We start from the raw sequence: 19513 nt of genomic DNA, 5'->3' as shown, positions 1-19513 counted from the left end.
AGACGCATGGAGAGGCAGCCTTTAGTTACTATGCCCCTAGCCTCTGGAATGGCCTGCCAGAGAATCTGGGGGGGAAACTGTGGACATAATTAAAAGAGATCTTAAAACACACTTTGCTTTGCTTTTCCTTAGGGTGCTTTTGTAGTTGTTCAGTTTTTATTGTTATTTTTTTCAGTTTTTTTATCCTCATGTTTGTTGTGTAGTTTTTATTTTCATAGTTTTTTAAATGTTACATTCATGTCTGAAACATGCTATATAAATTAATATTGATTTGATTTGATTCACAGTAAACTAATTAACAACAGATATTCAACACGTTCATAGCGAAGGGCATTCAACATGTACGGCACTTACACAAATGACTGATGATTGGCTGAGAGAAATTGATCATAAAAAGTTGGGGCTGTTTTGTTAGACTTCCGTGCAGGTTTTGACATTCTAGATCCTAATATGCTGAAACTTGTGATATGGCTTTACATCCCTGCTATATTGTGGATGGACAGTTACCGGTCTAACAGAACACAGAGGTTGTCCTTTAATGGAAGCCTCTGCAATTGAAGTCTTAGTTTTATCAAAGATTCTCTGTAATTAGTATTACGCGATTAGACTGATTAATCATGTAACCGTAATTAACTAGGAAGTCGGGGCACCAAGGAAAATATTCAGATTACAAGGTTATAATTTCCTAATATAACCTTTCAGATATTTTCATATCTGATCAATAGTCTGCTGATTAATGAATGATTTACTTTACCTCATGTTACTCTCATTCCAAACGTCCTAAATTGTTGGTTATCTACACAAACCCAGTCTTCACTATGAGTCATCCATACATCAATTGTCTTAAATCATTTATTTATTACTAACTAAGTAATTCACAGAAATGCATAAACAAACAAACAAAGTAAATATGGTTACAAGAAATGATAAGGGAATGTGCCCTAGTGGGCTAAACTGGCATCGCAGCTTGTTAGACAAAAAAAATGTAAGTGCTAAGCCTTTGCACATGAACACTCACTCATTCGGGAACAATTGCAATCAATATATATATTTGTGCTCAGTGTGTCGTCGGGGATTTTTGTTGAAAAGTTTGTTTCTGTTGGAGAGTTTTGTCCGTCTCTCTCTCTGTCTTGGTTAGAGGGGATAGTTCAGAGTGACATTCATTCATTTCGTTATAGATAGATGTTTCGGCGGTTGTCGTTCTTCGCGTTCAATGATAACCAAATTCCTAGCTGCAGGCTAGTAATTAATATCAAAGACTTGTTCTTATTCTGTCGGTATCGATAGTCTAAGAGTTTAACCACGTGGTATGGTTAAAAGATTCAGCAATGGTCTACAACCTTTGTACTCCCGTGATTGAGAGAAACATGGTCAGGTTGAGAATTTCTCAAAGTTGAGTTTTATTCGGAATTGCAGAAAAGGGGCAGGATGCCTGACCCTAACTGGGCTCAGGGGCGGGCCTCTGATTTAGTTAAACTCAAAAGGGAATTGGAATTTCCTTCATTAAACAGTTCAAAACAGTCACATCACAGAATTTTACAAACAGTATCATACTCACTCATTCATCTTATACAACAATTAAATGTAAACCTCATATCTGAGGCTTTATATAAACAGCGTTATGGCAATGTGGCCACACCGTCTCCCATGAGCTTCCCCAAAATGTAACAAACGGACCAGCTCGTAGCTGGATGCTTCACCGATCTTTTATACCTTCTCCGGAACATGAAATTTGTTCGGACCTCCAGTTCTGTGAGGTGGAAGAAATTCCTTTGTTCTCTATGAAACTTCACTCTCTCTATACTGTGTGGCCATGAGGCAGGGTCTTCTCAGGAACTTACGACCTCTCTCGGACCACAGCAGCCTAGTTGAAGGAGGCAGGGGAGGCAGGGAGAGGGGGATGGGCTTGCTGTACCCAAAGAGGGCAACGTCATGACACCAGGAAGAATCAGGCATTCCCCAGGGCAGGTGTCTAGACCCTTTACTCTTTTCAATCTTTACTAATGACCTGCCACTGGCTCAACACTCTACAAGGCAGCTACCACAGCAAGTGAAATCACTGCAACACTTAACAAAGAGCTGCAGTCAGTTCCAGAATGTGTGGCGAGAAATAAGTTAGTCCTAAATATTTCAAAAACTAAAAGCAGTGTATTTGGGGAAAATCATTCACTATACCCTGGATCTCAACAAAGTATTGCAATGAATAATGTAGAAATTGAGCAAGTTGAGAAGACTAAACTGCTTGGTGTAGGGCTGACCCCATTTAGTCAACTGGTCGATTGTTTGGTCGACCAAGATTTCTTTAGTCAAGCAGTCAGTTTTATACCTTTCTTTGGTGCTAAATGAAGCAGCATATTGGGATGTAGAATAAAGCTGCGGAGGCACCAGCAGGAGAGACGAGGAAACAGCCCTTACCTAAAGCCCTATTGGGATTGGAATAGTTTTAAAGCTGCGGAGGCACCAGCAGGAGAGATGAGGAAACAGCCCTTACCTAAAGCCCTATTGGGATTGGATTAGTTTTAAAGCTGCGGAGGCACCAGCAGGAGAGATGAGGAAACAGCCCTTACCTAAAGCCCTATTGGGATTGGATTTGTTTTAAAGGTGCGGAGGCACCAGCAGGAGAGATGAGGAAACAGCCCTTACCTAAAGCCCTATTGGGATTGGATTTGTTTTAAAGCTGCGGAGGCACCAGCAGGAGAGAAGAGGAAACAGCCCTTACCTAAAGCCCTATTGGGATTGGATTAGTTTTAAAGCTGCGGAGGCACCAGCAGGAGAGAAGAGGAAACAGCCCTTACCTAAAGCCCTATCGGGATTGGATTAGTTTTAAAGCTGCGGAGGCACCAGCAGGAGAGATGAGGAAACAGCCCTTACCTAAAGCCCTATTGGGATTGGATTAGTTTTAAAGCTGCGGAGGCACCAGCAGGAGAGATGAGGAAACAGCCCTTACCTAAAGCCCTATTGGGATTGGATTTGTTTTAAAGCTGCGGAGGCACCAGCAGGAGAGATGAGGAAACAGCCCTTACCTAAAGCCCTATTGGGATTGGATTAGTTTTAAAGCTGCGGAGGCACCAGCAGGAGAGATGAGGAAACAGCCCTTACCTAAAGCCCTATTGTGATTGGATTAGTTTTAAAGCTGCGGAGGCACCAGCAGGAGAGATGAGGAAACAGCCCTTACCTAAAGCCCTATTGGGATTGGATTTGTTTTAAAGCTGTGGAGGCACCAGCAGGAGAGATGAGGAAACAGCCCTTAAGCACAAAACACCACATCTGTAATTGTAATTTTAGTGCCGTCCGAATCTGCCATGGCAGTAATTTGTACATGGCAGGAGAGTAATAATTCCAGCCAGAATAATGTTTTTTTTGTGAACTCCAAGGTCCTCTGATAATACTAGTCCCGTGCGATTCGACATCCCTGTGTTTTGAGAGAAATGTCTGAGTTTGACATGTGTTGCTCACGGTTTGATCAAGAAAACAATAACTGATTCAATAAATTGAGTGAATAACTTTATATGAAGGGCCTACATCTACCAACTTTCACAGTGAATGCTGCCCATAACTTTATATGAAGGGCCTACATCTACCAACTTTCACAGTGAATGCTGCCCATAACTTTATATGAAGGGCCTACATCTACCAACTTTCAGTGAATGCTGCCCATAACTTTATATGAAGGGCCTACATCTACCAACTTTCACAGTGAATGCTGCCCATAACTTTATATGAAGGGCCTACATCTACCAACTTTCACAGTGAATGCCCATAACTGAAGGGCCTACATCTACCAACTTTCACAGTGAATGCTGCCCATAACTTTATATGAAGGGCCTACATCTACCAACTTTCACAGTGAATGCTGCCCATAGCTTTATATGAAGGGCCTACATCTACCAACTTTCACAGTGAATGTTGCCCATAACTTTATATGAAGGGCCTACATCTACCAACTTTCACAGTGAGTGCTGCCCATAACTTTATATGAAGGGCCTACATCTACCAACTTTCACAGTGAATGCTGCCCATAACTTTATATGAAGGGCCTACATCTACCAACTTTCACAGTGAATGCTGCCCATAACTTTATATGAAGGGCCTACATCTACCAACTTTCACAGTGAATGCTGCCCATAACTTTATATGAAGGGCCTACATCTACCAACTTTAATGTTTTGTGCGTATGAATTTAATATTGCCAAATGTATCAGTGAAAGATATTGCGCCTATTTAATGTAACCCTTACTGTAAATAGATCGCAAAGCAGCAACTGACCTAAATGGTGAAGGTGTAAATTATAAGATAATTTATGCCTTAAAACGCATCTCAAGTGCACATCTGAAGGCTGGCGGGCATTTAGGATGTCTACTGTGGATCACTAAAATATCCTAATGATTATGATCACACTTCCTCAATTCAAATAATATGGCTACACAATACCAAAGATGGTTTGGTTTGTTTAAGAAACTTGGGAACCAAGCTGGAGTTATCAGTGTGGCCTGATCGCCTGGACATGTTGAAATATCTTCACGCATAGAATAAAAACCTCCAGGCTTCTGTCATAACTGTGAATTTATTGGGGGAAAATTAAGAATTACAGGGGGCAGTTTGGAAAAAAACCAAATCCCTTCCACATCGTCGCCATGGAATAACAGACATTCTGGGGTAATAATGACATAGCCAACGTTCTTGTCACGCCCTGACCTTAGAGAGACGTTTTATTTCTCTATTTGGTTAGGTCAGGGTGTGATGTGGGGTGGGCATTCTATTTTTTGTTTTCTAGGTTTCTTTATTTCTATGTTTTGGCCGGGTATGGTTCTCAATCAGGGACAGCTGTCTATTGTTGTCTCTAATTGGGAATCGTACTTAGGTAGCCCTTTGTCCCTCCTGTCTCTGTGGGTAGTTTACTTTTGTTAGTGGCACTATAGCCCTGTAAGTTCACGGTTGTTTCTTCATTTGTTGTTTTGTTGGTGACATTTTAAATAAAAGGAAAATGTACGCTCACCACGCTGCACTTTGGTCCACTTCTTTCGATGGCCGTGACAGTTCTATAGTAATACTAGTCCCGTGCGATTAAGGGCTTAGCCTAATTGTCTACGGAAATTGATAAGAGAGCAAACCCCAACTTAGGTCTATAATCAATAGCCTAACTGTTAAATGTCCCTGGCTTTATAAATCATTCACATATATCTACAGAAATAAGACAGATATTGCTTATGTTGCCTGTTTGATTAATAGCCTACTGATTCCATGAGAACCAAGCCTCATGCAACGGCAAAATGTCGGATAAAGCAATTTAACAGATTTGGCTGTTTTTAATATTTGTATCATTAGAACAGATTGGTATTACTTATTTATTTTGTGTTTACACTGTTCCAAACAGGCAGAAAAATGATATTGTAAACTAACAGCACCTGTCAGCCACACATAATATACACGCAGCTGTCGCTCATATAGCCTTCTTTACCATGGTCTCCTTCTTATTGTTATTATTACGATCATTATAATAATAAGTCATGTCGTTATCATTAGTAGGCTTTGTATAGCAGCCTTGTATAACCGCCATCGAGCTGTAGGCCTAAGAGCGCATCCTGTTTAGTCTTAATACCGTAACTTCCTTAGGTCTATATTTCAATACTTATATAGGCTACTGTATCAATCATTCAGTCATTCATTCCTTCATGCCGTCACACAGCACAAGATACATTCATGCTTTGAAATGCAATCAAGCATTTTAGTTTTAAAATTAAATAACAAAAAGAGACCTTTGAATAACTAACCTGAACAATCAATAAACCGCAATTCACGAATGCATGCAACTGTTTTTAGTCTACTGTAATAACATACTTATACTTACTTACTATAAAATACTTACTTACTTAATATTTTTGGGGTTAGAACAGACCCTCTGGTATACTTATTTATTTAATTGTTCATAAAATTATATTGTTAGCAACAACAACAAAAAATACTCTTTAAGAGTAGTAGCCATAATTCATAAATGGCACCATTACAGGGCTCTATTTGAAACCATTTTGGTTCAGTGAAGATGATCCTCTAGGGTTCTGATTAAAAAAAATGTGTAGAACTTTTAGGTGTGCCATATATGAAGCATGCAATAGAACCCTTTTTGGTTCTATAAGGAACCTTTTTTTCTAAGTGTGTAGTGAACAGTGGGCCTAACTAAACTAATTAACTAACTGACTCACCTACAGCTCGTGCTGCACCATGTCGAAGGAGTCGTCAGAGTAGTAGACCTCCTGGATGCTGTTAATGATCTCCTGCTCCGCCTGGGGGTCGATGGGATGCTCCCTCATCTCCCTCAACTCCTCCTGAGATATCAGAGAGAGGTGGGGTGGGGGAGAGAGGTGGTGAGAAAGGGAGAGGGGGTGGAGAGAGAATGAGAGAGAGAGAAACATACAGGGAGAGAGAGAAATAGATGCATCAGTAAGGTCATTAACACTCCAGCGGGAAACATTGGGTGGTTGCTGGGACACCCTTGTGGGAAGGAAGGAAGCAGGAGCTCTGTGAGAGAAGAGAACTCTCTAGAATATACAGTGCCTTGCGAAAGTATTCGGCCCCCTTGAACTTTGCGACCTTTTGCCACATTTCAGGCTTCAAACATAAAGATATAAAACTGTATTTTTTGTGAAGAATCAACAACAAGTGGGACACAATCATGAAGTGGAACGACATTTATTGGATATTTCAAACTTTTTTAACAAATCAAAAACTGAAAAATTGGGCGTGCAAAATTATTCAGCCCCCTTAAGTTAATACTTTGTAGCGCCACCTTTTGCTGCGATTACAGCTGTAAGTCGCTTGGGGTATGTCTCTATCAGTTTTGCACATCGAGAGACTGAAATGTTTTCCCATTCCTCCTTGCAAAACAGCTCGAGCTCAGTGAGGTTGGATGGAGAGCATTTGTGAACAGCAGTTTTCAGTTCTTTCCACAGATTCTCGATTGGATTCAGGTCTGGACTTTGACTTGGCCATTCTAACACCTGGATATGTTTATTTTTGAACCATTCCATTGTAGATTTTGCTTTACGTTTTGGATCATTGTCTTGTTGGAAGACAAATCTCCGTCCCAGTCTCAGGTCTTTTGCAGACTCCATCAGGTTTTCTTCCAGAATGGTCCTGTATTTGGCTCCATCCATCTTCCCATCAATTTTAACCATCTTCCCTGTCCCTGCTGAAGAAAAGCAGGCCCAAACCATGATGCTGCCACCACCATGTTTGACAGTGGGGATGGTGTGTTCAGGGTGATGAGCTGTGTTGCTTTTACGCCAAACATAACGTTTTGCATTGTTGCCAATTTTGGTTTCATCTGACCAGAGCAGCTTCTTCCACATGTTTGGTGTGTCTCCCAGGTGGCTTGTGGCAAACTTTAAACGACACTTTTTATGGATATCTTTAAGAAATGGCTTTCTTCTTGCCACTCTTCCATAAAGGCCAGATTTGTGTAATATACGACTGATTGTTGTCCTATGGACAGAGTCTCCCACCTCAGCTGTAGATCTCTGCAGTTCATCCAGAGTGATCATGGGCCTCTTGGCTGCATCTCTGATCAGTCTTCTCCTTGTATAAGCTGAAAGTTTAGAGGGACGGCCAGGTCTTGGTAGATTTGCAGTGGTCTGATACTCCTTCCATTTCAATATTATCGCTTGCACAGTGCTCCTTGGGATGTTTAAAGCTTGGGAAATCTTTTTGTATCCAAATCCGGCTTTAAACTTCTTCACAACAGTATCTCGGACATGCCTGGTGTGTTCCTTGTTCTTCATGATGCTCTCTGCGCTTTTAACGGACCTCTGAGACTATCACAGTGCAGGTGCATTTATACGGAGACTTGATTACACACAGGTGGATTGTATTTATCATCATTAGTCATTTAGGTCAACATTGGATCATTCAGAGATCCTCACTGAACTTCTGTAGAGAGTTTGCTGCACTGAAAGTAAAGGGGCTGAATAATTTTGCACGCCCAATTTTTCAGTTTTTGATTTGTTAAAAAAGTTTGAAATATCCAATAAATGTCGTTCCACTTCATTATTGTGTCCCACTTGTTGTTGATTCTTCACAAAAAAATACAGTTTTATATCTTTATGTTTGAAGCCTGAAATGTGGCAAAAGGTCGCAAAGTTCAAGGGGGCCGAATACTTTCGCAAGGCACTGTATATGGGAACCAGCGGAGGATCAATTGATTTCTCAGAGCTCATCCATTGGGCTGATTAACCTTCACAACACCTATTGCACCACATCTACACCTGAGATATAGGGTCTGGCAGCTAGGCCTGTATCACATCCACACCAGAGATATAGGGTCTGACAGCTAGGCCTATATCACATCCACACCAGAGATATAGGGTCTGACAGCTAGGCCTATATCACATCCAAACCAGAGATATAGGGTCTGACAGCTAGGCCTATATCACATCCACACCAGAGATATAGGGTCTGACAGCTAGGCCTATATCACATCCACACCAAAGATATAGGGACTGACAGCTAGGCCTATATCACATCCACACCAGAGATATAGGGACTGACAGCTAGTCCTATATCACATCCACACCAGAGATATAGGATCTGACAGCTAGGCCTATATCACATCCACACCAGAGATATAGGGTCTGACAGCTAGGCCTATATCACATCCACACCAAAGATATAGGGTCTGACAGCTAGGCCTATATCACATCCACACCAGAGATATAGGGTCTGACAGCTAGGCCTATATCACATCCACACCAAAGATATAGGGACTGACAGCTAGGCCTATATGACATCCACACCAGAGATATAGTGCCTGACAGCTAGGCCTATATCACATCCACACCAGAGATAAAGGGTCTGACAGCTAGGTCTATATCACATCCACACCAGAGATATAGGGTCTGACAGCTAGTCTGACAGCCTATATCACATCCACACTAGGCCTATATCACATCCACACCAGAGATATAGGGACTGACAGCTAGGCCTATATCACATCCACACCAAAGATATAGGGTCTGACAGCTAGGCCTAAATCACATCCACACCAGAGATATAGGGTCTGACAGCTAGGCCTATATCACATCCACACCAGAGATATAGGGACTGACAGCTAGGCCTGTATCACATCCACACCAGAGATATAAGGTCTATTTTCTGCCTAGAGAAAATAGCCTCAAAACCATATTTTTCAAGTAAAAGTGAGACACTTCAGAGAGGGAAGAGTACGTACCACCCGTGTGAATGCATGCTGTGCAGCTCTGCCACATTTTAGGCTGGGTAGAGAAAACACAGCAGGAGCCTACAGAGAGTGTGTGGGTGAGCCGAGCGTAGGAGCTCAGCATACCTAGTGGGGGGTGGGGGGAATTATGGAGGGTAGGAGGGAGGTGTGTGGGTGGGTGGGAAATTATGGAGGGAGGGATAGTGGTTGAATGAGTCATCGCTCGCTGATAAAGAGAAAGAGAAAAAACGACAAGAAAAAGACAGACATCCAAATTGACAGGAAGTGAGCTGCGTCTCTCAGAAAACTCCAGGTCGATAGAGCCCTTCTCTCAACTCTCTTTTTTCCTCCCTCTCTTTCTCCCCCTCTCTTTAAAAAGGTATAGAAGACAACTAAATCAACCTAACTGAATGACTCATTAAGAGTCTCCACTCTGCTTCAGAGACACAAACACAACCCAAACCTTCCCCTTGAAACCTGTAGAGCAGAGGCTCTTAGAACACTCATAACCATCAAGCTTTGATCACATTTACTGTGATGGGTTAAAACCAAACAATGAGAACTCCTCCGTCCAAATTAAAAAAGTCTCATCATCGTGCAGTTCCTCCTCAATATGGGCAGAAAGGGAAATTAAAAAGCCATTTGCACCGGAAAGTAGGCTGCTTAATGAGCCTTATCAAAGGCTGTTCAAAAGATGAAGTGGTTATTGAATGCAGAGAGCAAATCAAGCAGCAGACAATAGGGTTCCTTTTTTGTTGAGTGTCAGAAGCAGCAATACCAGGTGACTAAGTGGGAGAGGAGTGTGTTTGTTTGCGTGTGTGTGTGCGTTCGATTATTTCCTCAATCAATTCACATTCTACTCAAGCAACAATTATTAAAACAATGTCATTGTCACGATGAGAGCAATTCTGAATATTCATTCATCCCTAGCTTAATTGGTCATCATACTATATGTCCTCATCTGTTCCTGAGCAATGGGTTAACTAGTGTCATCTAACGGGATATCAAAGAGAATCAGAGGTCATGTTGTGAGTGGTGTTCTGACAACAGAGGCTAAGATTATCTGACCTATCCATCACAAGCAAAACCCACAATAACAACTTGATTCATTTGAGCACTTGCAAGGAGGACTATGATAAATAAACTCAATACAACGTTATTAGCATATTGTACACCGACTTTCTATTCGATTGAATGTCAAAAGACCTAGATAAATGGCTTTTTCAACAACAATAATTTACTCATTTCATAATAATTATTAACGTTTTCCAGAAGCTTCCCTTGTTTCTTCTAGTCAGTTTGATGTAAATGGTTCAGATGTTCTGTTTCCACAGCCCCAAAGTCAAAAATTCAATTTTTGGTCTTAATTTAAAGGTTAGGGTTGGCATAAGGTTAGCATTGTGGTTAAGGCTGGGTGAAGGTTAGGTTTCAAATCACATTTTAAGAAGATAAAGTGAAGAAATAGGCAGAGGTTCATGACTTTGTGGCTGTGGTAACTACTGAACACCAAGACGTTGAGCTTTGCAGTACACATGATGTCAGAGGGACACCTAGTGGTGGATAAGAGAACTAGCGAACATGGAACTGGGTGCATTCGAATAATCTCTCCTTTCTCCCGAAGTATGCACTTGTTCACTTCCTCTTATGGATTTGAAAGCTATATGGAAACTACCTCTTGCAGATGCCATCACCAATCCAATGCTTTTAGTGAACAAGTGTTTATTTCAGGAGGAAGGAGAGATTATTTGGATGCATATACAATGAGCTTGAAATAAGTGAATTGTAATCAATGGCAATGCCCGTCGATTCATGGTACTGTGGAGCCTAGATTAAATGTCAGTGAATTAGTTGAGTGCCCACAAAAGCATCTCTTAAAATGTAGTAGGGAAGAAAAGGTTTTGAGTTTAAAAAAAAAGAAGAATATCAAAGGAATTCTACTATATTGGCTCAGCTGCTTCGTCGGAGAAGTGAGTTGAGTAGGTCATACACATAAAGAGCCCCAGAAAAGGCAAGAGGCATAAAAGTTTCTGAGGGCTACAAAGAGAGACACCTGCAACATTAACACTTATCTGTCAGCGAAAAAGAACTGGCCTCCTTTAAAGGAATATGCCTACATCCCAAACAGCACTCTATTCCCTTTGTAGTGCACTACTTTTAAACAGGGCCCATTTGGGATGCAGAAGCCTACTATAGTCTAGATCTGAAAACCAGCCCCACTGTGTGAAGGAGTAGGATGAAGATGCCCCTAAACACTGATCTGAGGTCAGTTTTGAAAAAAACAAGCATATGGAGAAAGACAGAATTTGCAGATAACAAACAGTATTGCCACTTCCGTTCCTAGACATGTGAAATGGCTGTAGCTATCTCACTCATTGTCATGACAAATGTCAAGAGAGCAGAAACAGACTAAAACCCAGGCTAGCAAAGCCTTGTAAGGTCACACTAATCCTAAAATGGCCACCTTCTGACCCGCTGCTCCCAGCAGGTACTGGATAAATTCATCTAGACCCGCCCATCGATCTGAGTCTTCATTGGATGGCAGCATCCGTCAATCAAACTCAGCAGCACTCCTCTTCCCTAGAGATAGCCAGATGCTACTACACCAGGGGGAGATGAATGGTTTGATCCACAGCCAAACCAGTTTGAGCTATGTGAATAGTATGGTTTGAACACCCTAATGTATGCAAATCCCCCCCACATCTTTGTTTGACCCTCTTCTCCAAGCAGCAATGCCAAGTCATACATACTCCCTGGAACAGGTGTATGTGGGTGTAAAGGGGTGGATACTAAAAGATGAACATGTTTTCCCTCTCTCCTTCATAGCACATTGAAGCCCACATGTCGACCAACACACAGCCTCTGTAGAAGTCAGGGCATGTATACTTCTTGCACGTCGCTGAGCAGAGCTGTTGTGAAGGAAGTGAGTTTGTGTTTATGCTGGACCTCCCACCCTCACCTACTGTCAACCAATCATGTCAATGTGGAGCTATACGGAGTCCTCCCCATTGTTACAACATTTGGGAGGCGCGCGGCGATGCAGTACCGAGCTCGATTTGGCCTCTGCGTGCCTCCGCAACTGCATCACACCAACCATATGGCACCGCCGACCACATTTTCAGATCAAGCATAAATTGTCTCTAAGCCTTATAGGTGATAAATGGTGTTCAAAGTTCCATTAAGCACCGAGGCAAGAGAGAGGCAAGCCTATCAAGCACCTAACATGCTTGGAAGAAGCCTTGACTGTTTCAGAAGCAGGAAGCCTACATTGTTCAATATATAGTAAAGTACCAGGATGTAATCCAGTTAGTCCACCAGCAGCTGATCACTATTAGAGAGTCAGGAAAGCCGTTATAGAGCTTTGCCTTAATCATGTTACCTTTTCCCTTGGCTTTCTTTCACCGACTGATTACGCTGCATACAAATGTATGTTCTTATCTTAATGTGACATGTTGAAATCAGTTCCTGCAAGAAGCCGTCTGACATCAACAGCATTTTTCACTACTAGGATTGTAGACTAGGCTCTATGTCTACATTCAAAGGTACAAGACAAATGTAAGCTAAAACGTATTTGTTTGTGAAGTAGGCTAGCTTAAGTGTTGTTTGTGTCATGTGTGTGTGTCTCTGTGTTTAGGCTGACTAGACTCCTCTAATGGATATTTTTCCTAAACAGACAGTCTTTTTGAAGGGACAGCATTGAAGCATCTCTTTCAGCGCTGCCTTGTTCTACACTTAAACGAAAGTCAAGGACAAAGATGAACAGAACACCTTTTCAAGCAGTTGATTTGGTGTAGTTTTCTTTATGTGCACACGAAAGGATGGTGTAAGATTTTTTATAATCCACTCCATCAACAGTATTAAAATACAAGAAGGGCCTATGGGCCCTGGACAAATATAGGGCAAATATAGTGCACTATAAACTGAATAGGTTACCATTTGGGGCAGACACTGCCTATGCGTTCAATGTGACATCATTCACATAGGCTAAACCTTGACAGCCAAAATGGATCTATACCTTTCAGCAGTCGGCAGTCACCGACCCACACAGACAGGAGAAAATTAACTGTGGAAGTTAATAACAGGCTCAGAACAGAGGAAATGAAGTGTCTTGTTGAATCAACATCACCCTGTATGGCGGGTAATGGGGTTGGTCCCGTTCCAAGTTCTATTCAGCTGGAGCTTAAACAGCAAAGTCAAAGGAAAGTGATGGTGCGGCTCCTGAAGAGTGACTAACATTATAAACAGGGCATTGTGACATTCTTTGCTTCAAGCAGCGCTCTTGACAAATTGAATTCGAACAAGTGGCTAATGACTGCCCCTCATGGCTAACAGCGACTGATTGCATTTTCTAAGCAATGGCTCACTCTCCCGTCCAAAACGCTGAAATACTGCCTCAGCAGGACAGCTACCCTATACATTATCCTGATTGCTGTCCTTGACATGAGGACTGTTGTCTGGTGAATGACCAACCTCAATCTTTCTGACACTTGGCTTCTCTGTAGTGTGATGTAGGACAATGATGTAACAAGCCTTGAAGGACTAGAGACATATGATAAGGCAGCTCAATGTGAATATGATGTACACCTGAAAGACAGTGGTTACATAAAGCATGTGACTCCTAGTGTTTCGTACTTTAGCAAATTGCCTTAAGTCTGCAGGAGACCCTGGCTAAATCTAAGACTGAAATGTAATAGCCTTCCTCTTGTGTGTTCTCAACCTGAGCTGTTCATTCAAAGGATATGTTGTGACACAGATCAACACTCATATTGCATGTCACACTGTCCTCTAGTGCTAGGTTACAGTGACAAATGAAAATGCTAAGAATTACAGGTAACCAACAATGATTTAATGTAGAAATGTACAGGAACAGTCTATTGGAAGTAACTACCATACTGAGGGAGAGCTATCTGTTTTAGGTCAGTAGCTAAAACACTGTTTGTGGATAGCTGGGAGTAACACTACAGTGGGGCAAAAAAGTATTTAGTCAGCCACCAATTGTGCAAGTTCTCCCACTTAAAAAGATGAGAGAGGCCTGTAATTTTCATCATAGGTACACTTCAACTGACAGACAAAATGAGGGGGAAAAATCCAGAAAATCACATTGTAGGATTTTTAATGAATTTATTTGCAAATTATGGTGGAAAATGAGTATTTGGTCAATAACAAAAGTTTATCTCAATACTTTGTTATATACCCTTTGTTGACAATGACAGAGGTCAAACGTTTTCTGTAAGTCTTCACAAGGTTTTCACACACTGTTGCTGGTATTTTGGCCCATTCCTCCATGCAGATCTCCTCTAGAGCAGTGATGTTTTGGGGCTGTTGCTGGGCAACACGGACTTTCAACTCCCTCCAAAGATTTTCTATGGGGTTGAGATCTGGAGACTGGCTAGGCCACTCCAGGACCTTGAAATGCTTCTTACGAAGCCACTCCTTCGTTGCCCGACCGGTGTGTTTGGGATCATTGTCATGCTGAAAGACCCAGCCACGTTTCATCTTCAATGCCCTTGCTGATGGAAGGAGGTTTTCACTCAAAATCTCACGATACATGGCCCCATTCATTCTTTCCTTTACATGGATCAGTCGTCCTGGTCCCTTTGCAGAAAAACAGCCCCAAAGCATGATGTTTCCACCCCCATGCTTCACAGTAGGTATGGTGTTCTTTGGACGCAACTCAGCATTCTTTGTCCTCCATATACGACGAGTTGAGTTTTTACCAAAAACGTATATTTTGGTTTCATCTGACCATATGACATTCTCCCAATCTTCTTCTGGATCATCCAAATGGTCTCTAGCAAACTTCAGATGGGCCTGGACATGTACTAGCTTAAGCAGGGGGACACGTCTGGCACTGCACGATTTGAGTCCCAGGCGGGGTAGTGTGTTACTGATGGTAGGCTTTGGTCCCAGCTCTCTGCAAGTCTTTCACTAGGTCCCCCCGTGTGGTTCTGGGATTTTTGCTCACTGTTCTTGTGATCATTTTGACCCCACGGGGTGAGATCTTGCGTGGAGCCCCAGATCGAGGGAGATTATCAGTGGTCTTGTATGGCTTCCATTTCCTAATAATTGCTCCCACAGTTGATTTCTTCAAACCAAGCTGCTTACCTATTGCAGATTCAGTCTTCCCAGCCTGGTGCGGGTCTACAATTTTGTTTCTGGTGTCCTTTGACAGCTCTTTGGTCTTGGCCATAGTGGAGTTTGGAGTGTGACTGTTTGAGGTTGTGGACAGGTGTCTTTTATACTGATAACAAGTTCAAACAGGTGCCATTAATACAGGTAACGAGTGGAGGACAGAGGAGTCTCTTAAAGAAGAAGTTACAGGTCTGTGAGAGCCAGAAATCTTGCTTGTTTGTAGGTGACCAAATACTTATTTTCCACCATAATTTGCAAATGAATGATTAAAATTCCTACAATGTGATTTTCTGGATTTTCTTTCTCATTTTGTCTGTCATAGTTGAAGTGTACCTATGATGAAAATTACAGGCCTCTCATATTTTTAAGTGGGAGAACTTGCACAATTGGTGGCTGACTAAATACTTTTTTGCCCCACTGTATATATTATACATAACTGTACAGTTAGGTGGTTTATTGGTTAACAGTAATGCCAACAACTGTCTGAATGCAGTGAAATGAAATAGCATCCGAGAGCTCTACTAAATTGAGCTTCATACAAATGGAATTATTATACATCTCTGAAGAGAACTTACATTGCTTGAGATCCTGAAGTTCTCCACGAGGCTGAGGTCTGCCATGCTCTTCTGTGGGCTTGTCAGACCCTGTCAACAAGAACAATGATGAAGTTGGTAGCTTACAGCAGACAGGTTTATCTCACTGTATACTGTGTGCAGCAATCAATAGACAAAACGCCCCTTGGCTGAAGTCACACTGGTGAGTTACCGTCTGTGGTGTTGACCTGTAGCCATTATCTGAGTACTAGGTGTTTGTGAAGTGTATGCCAGACTGACATATAGATAGTACTGCATATTATGACTCTGCACATAGCTAGCTAGCTATAGGCAACAAGATACAGATACGTACCTCAAGAATGTCTGTAACTCATAGGCCCTGCTATTCATGTAAGCTAGCTACCTAGTAGCAAGCTGACATTACCTTACTGCAAGGTGAGAACTTGTCCATTGTTTTCGCCTAAATGTTACTTGCTGCTGGCTAATGATAAACGTCTCAGTCACTCAGAGCACGGCTGTACTTTGCAAGCGAGAAAGCTAGCTAGTTAGCTAACATGCTTCTTGCTGGCTAATGATAAACGTCTCAGTCACTCAGAGCACGGCTGTACTTTGCAAGCGAGAAAGCTAGCTAGTTAGCTAACATGCTTCTTGCTGGCTAATGATAAACGTCTCAGTCACTCAGAGCACGGCTGTACCTTGCAAGCGAGAAAGCTAGCTAGTTAGCTAACATGCTTCTTGCTGGCTAATGATAAACGTCTCAGTCACTCAGAGCACGGCTGTACCTTGCAAGCGAGAAAGCTAGCTAGCTAGCTAACATGCTTCCTCCTAAAGGTGCCGTCAATCCAGCAGATTGTAACATCTCTGTAAAAGATACTGTAACCTACCTCGGTGTAAAAATCTTAAGGATGTGAATGATCTTAATTTGAACCCTGTATCTGAATCTTTCAACAACAACAAATATCCTCATGGTTAGGGAGGGATTTAAGTATTCAAGGAAGGGTGCTTTTATCAAAAGCTGAGGGGCTATCTCGTGCATCCTCTTTTTTTCACATATTGACATTCCCAAATCCACTTGCTGTACCTTAGATCGGTTATTGTACAACTTCATGTGGAAAAACAAGCCACATAAGATAAAAAGAGAGGGTTTGTGATGGCAGTCTAAATGTCTTACACTTCACTCTCTTCAATCAGATATCAAAGGTCAACTAGGTTAAAAGGTACATAAAACATCCTCATAGTTTCTGGAATATTATACCTCATTTTGTTTTTCAGAAGTTCGGAGGGCTTAATTTTTTACTACAAAGTCCATATATTGTGGGTAAACTTCCTGTGAAATTGGCGGCTTTTCACAAGCAGGCTTTAATTTTTTTTTCTCTTTTTCACCTTTATTTAACCAGGTAGGCAAGTTGAGAACAAGTTCTCATTTACAATTGCAACCTGGCCAAGAAAGCAAAGCAGTTCGACACATACAACAACACAGAGTTACACATGGAGTAAAAGAAACATACAGTCAATAATACAGTATAAACAAGTCTATATACAATGTGAGCAAATGAGGTGAGATAAGGGAGGTAAAGGCAAAAAAAAGCCATGGTGGCAAAGTAAATACAATATAGCAAGTAAAACACTGGAATGGTAGATTTGCAGTGGAGGAATGTGCAAAGTAGAAATAAAAATAATGGGGAGCAAAGGAGCAAAATAAATAAATAAATACAGTAGGGGAAGAGGTAGTTGTTTGGGCTAAATTATAGATGGGCTATGTACAGGTGCAGTAATCTGGGAGCTGCTCTGACAGCTGGTGCTTAAAGCTAGTGAGGGAGATAAGTGTTTCCAGTTTCAGAGATTTTTGTAGTTCGTTCCAGTCATTGGCAGCAGAGAACTGGAAGGAGAGGCGGCCAAAGGAAGAATTGGTTTTGGGGGTGACCAGAGAGATATACCTGCTGGAGCACGTACTACAGGTGAGTGCTGCTATGGTGACCAGCGAGCTGAGATAAGGGGGGACTTTACCTAGCAGGGTCTTGTAGATGACCTGGAGCCAGTGGTGGGCAATGTGCTGGGCTTTGCTGTATAAACACAACTTTTCACCTCATCAATGTTTTATATGGAACAATGGGTCGATATTGCATAGAAACAAGATGTTATTTTACCGTAACTGCTTCTCGAAAAACGTTGTCCTTTGTCAGCCAATTAATAAATATTAGTGGGACTCTTATTTACGCGGAAAGAATTTGTGGAAAGATACAACTTTGAGGTTTCAAGCAAGGATTATGACACTGTTATTAAAGCTATACCTAGTGGGATAAAAACATTACTTCAGAATAATGCATATTTTGGAATATCTCCAATTGTAAGCGATATTCAGGTGAATGGCATAGGTCTACTAGATACGAAATTAAACCATTTTTTATGAAGGGATATTTTCTACAGGAAGTCTATTCCCTCTGCAATATTTTGTTGGGCTTCATCGTTTGATGTAAACTGGCGTCGTGCTTGGCTCACTCCACACACATTTATGGTGACCAATAAAGTAAAGGAGATCTCCTTTAAGATTATCCACAGATTCTATCCGTGTAATAGCTTGATTTCTAAATATATACCTGATGTTACCAGTGAATGCAGTTTTTGTGAACTAGAAGCTGAATCTATTGATCACTTATTCTGTCATTGTTTATATAGTGAAGTGTTCTGGACTGATGTAAAACTATATCTTGGCCTAAAATTGCATACAACCATTGAAATGTCTACGTTTGACATATTATTTTACTACACAGATTCCACAATTGAACGTGAGTATGTCATAAATCTCTTTTTTTTTATTAGGAATATTTTTCATACGCAAATCAACATTTATGAAGAAAAAGCCCCTTTTCTTTTTTTTATCTGATTTGGAAAACTATTTAGACTTATTAAAACGTATTAAAAAAAAAGTTTTAAAAAATTTATTCGCTACATGTCTGTATTTAAATTGATATGATGTACATTTGTGTTGTTTTTTCTCCTCTTATTTCTTTGTGGAATCCCTCTTTCTGTTATGTTAATGTTTTGCATGTTACTGTTAAATAAAAATGTAATTAAAAACATACTTCCTCCTTCAATGAGACAGCAATCTATATTATAACTGGGATTTTGTTCTGTGGTTTAAATAGACCAAGATCATCGTTACCAAGTATATTGTTATCGGATCAGATGTCAACTGCAGTGCCAGCTAACGTTACACGGCTAACATGCTACGGCTGTGTCAGTGCAAGGCGTTTGACAGGCTTCGGGGACTTTGTTCACTTACCTGCCGGGCCATAACTGACTTTATCTTCTGCATCGTAAAATAACGTTTTGTCCAACAGATAACCGGTTCATTTTAGATGATAATGCTATCAACGTTTCAGCTCCTGCTCTCCGCGAGAGAGAGGCCATGTTAGTCTATCACGTTATTATATCTTGCTAGATGTGGGAAGTGTAGTTCAATGGGTGCTACAGAGCGTGAAGTTTTTTTCTCATGCTGTCAAAAACAGTAATTTGTTTATTTTCTATTGAAGTTTTCTACAAAAAAAATGTGCGTGAAGTTGTTTATTGAATGCTGTTCCAGCAGAGTAGAAGTGAATGCTAACCCACAGGTTTAGAACAA

General features: G+C 41.2%; 1 pseudogene; it reads right to left on the bottom strand.

Annotated features, from left to right (window-relative positions):
• LOC112265801 overlaps window positions 1–19186 on the bottom strand; it is a 294298-nt pseudogene extending 275112 nt beyond the window's left edge.
• Window positions 19187–19513: the final 327 nt, after the last annotated feature.

The sequence above is a fragment of the Oncorhynchus tshawytscha genome, linkage group LG13 (assembly GCF_018296145.1).
Source record: "Oncorhynchus tshawytscha isolate Ot180627B linkage group LG13, Otsh_v2.0, whole genome shotgun sequence".
In the NCBI taxonomy this organism is placed as follows: Eukaryota; Metazoa; Chordata; class Actinopteri; order Salmoniformes; family Salmonidae; genus Oncorhynchus; species Oncorhynchus tshawytscha.
Note: the sequence above shows the minus strand (reverse complement) of the source record. Positions and strands in the feature narration are given on the sequence as shown.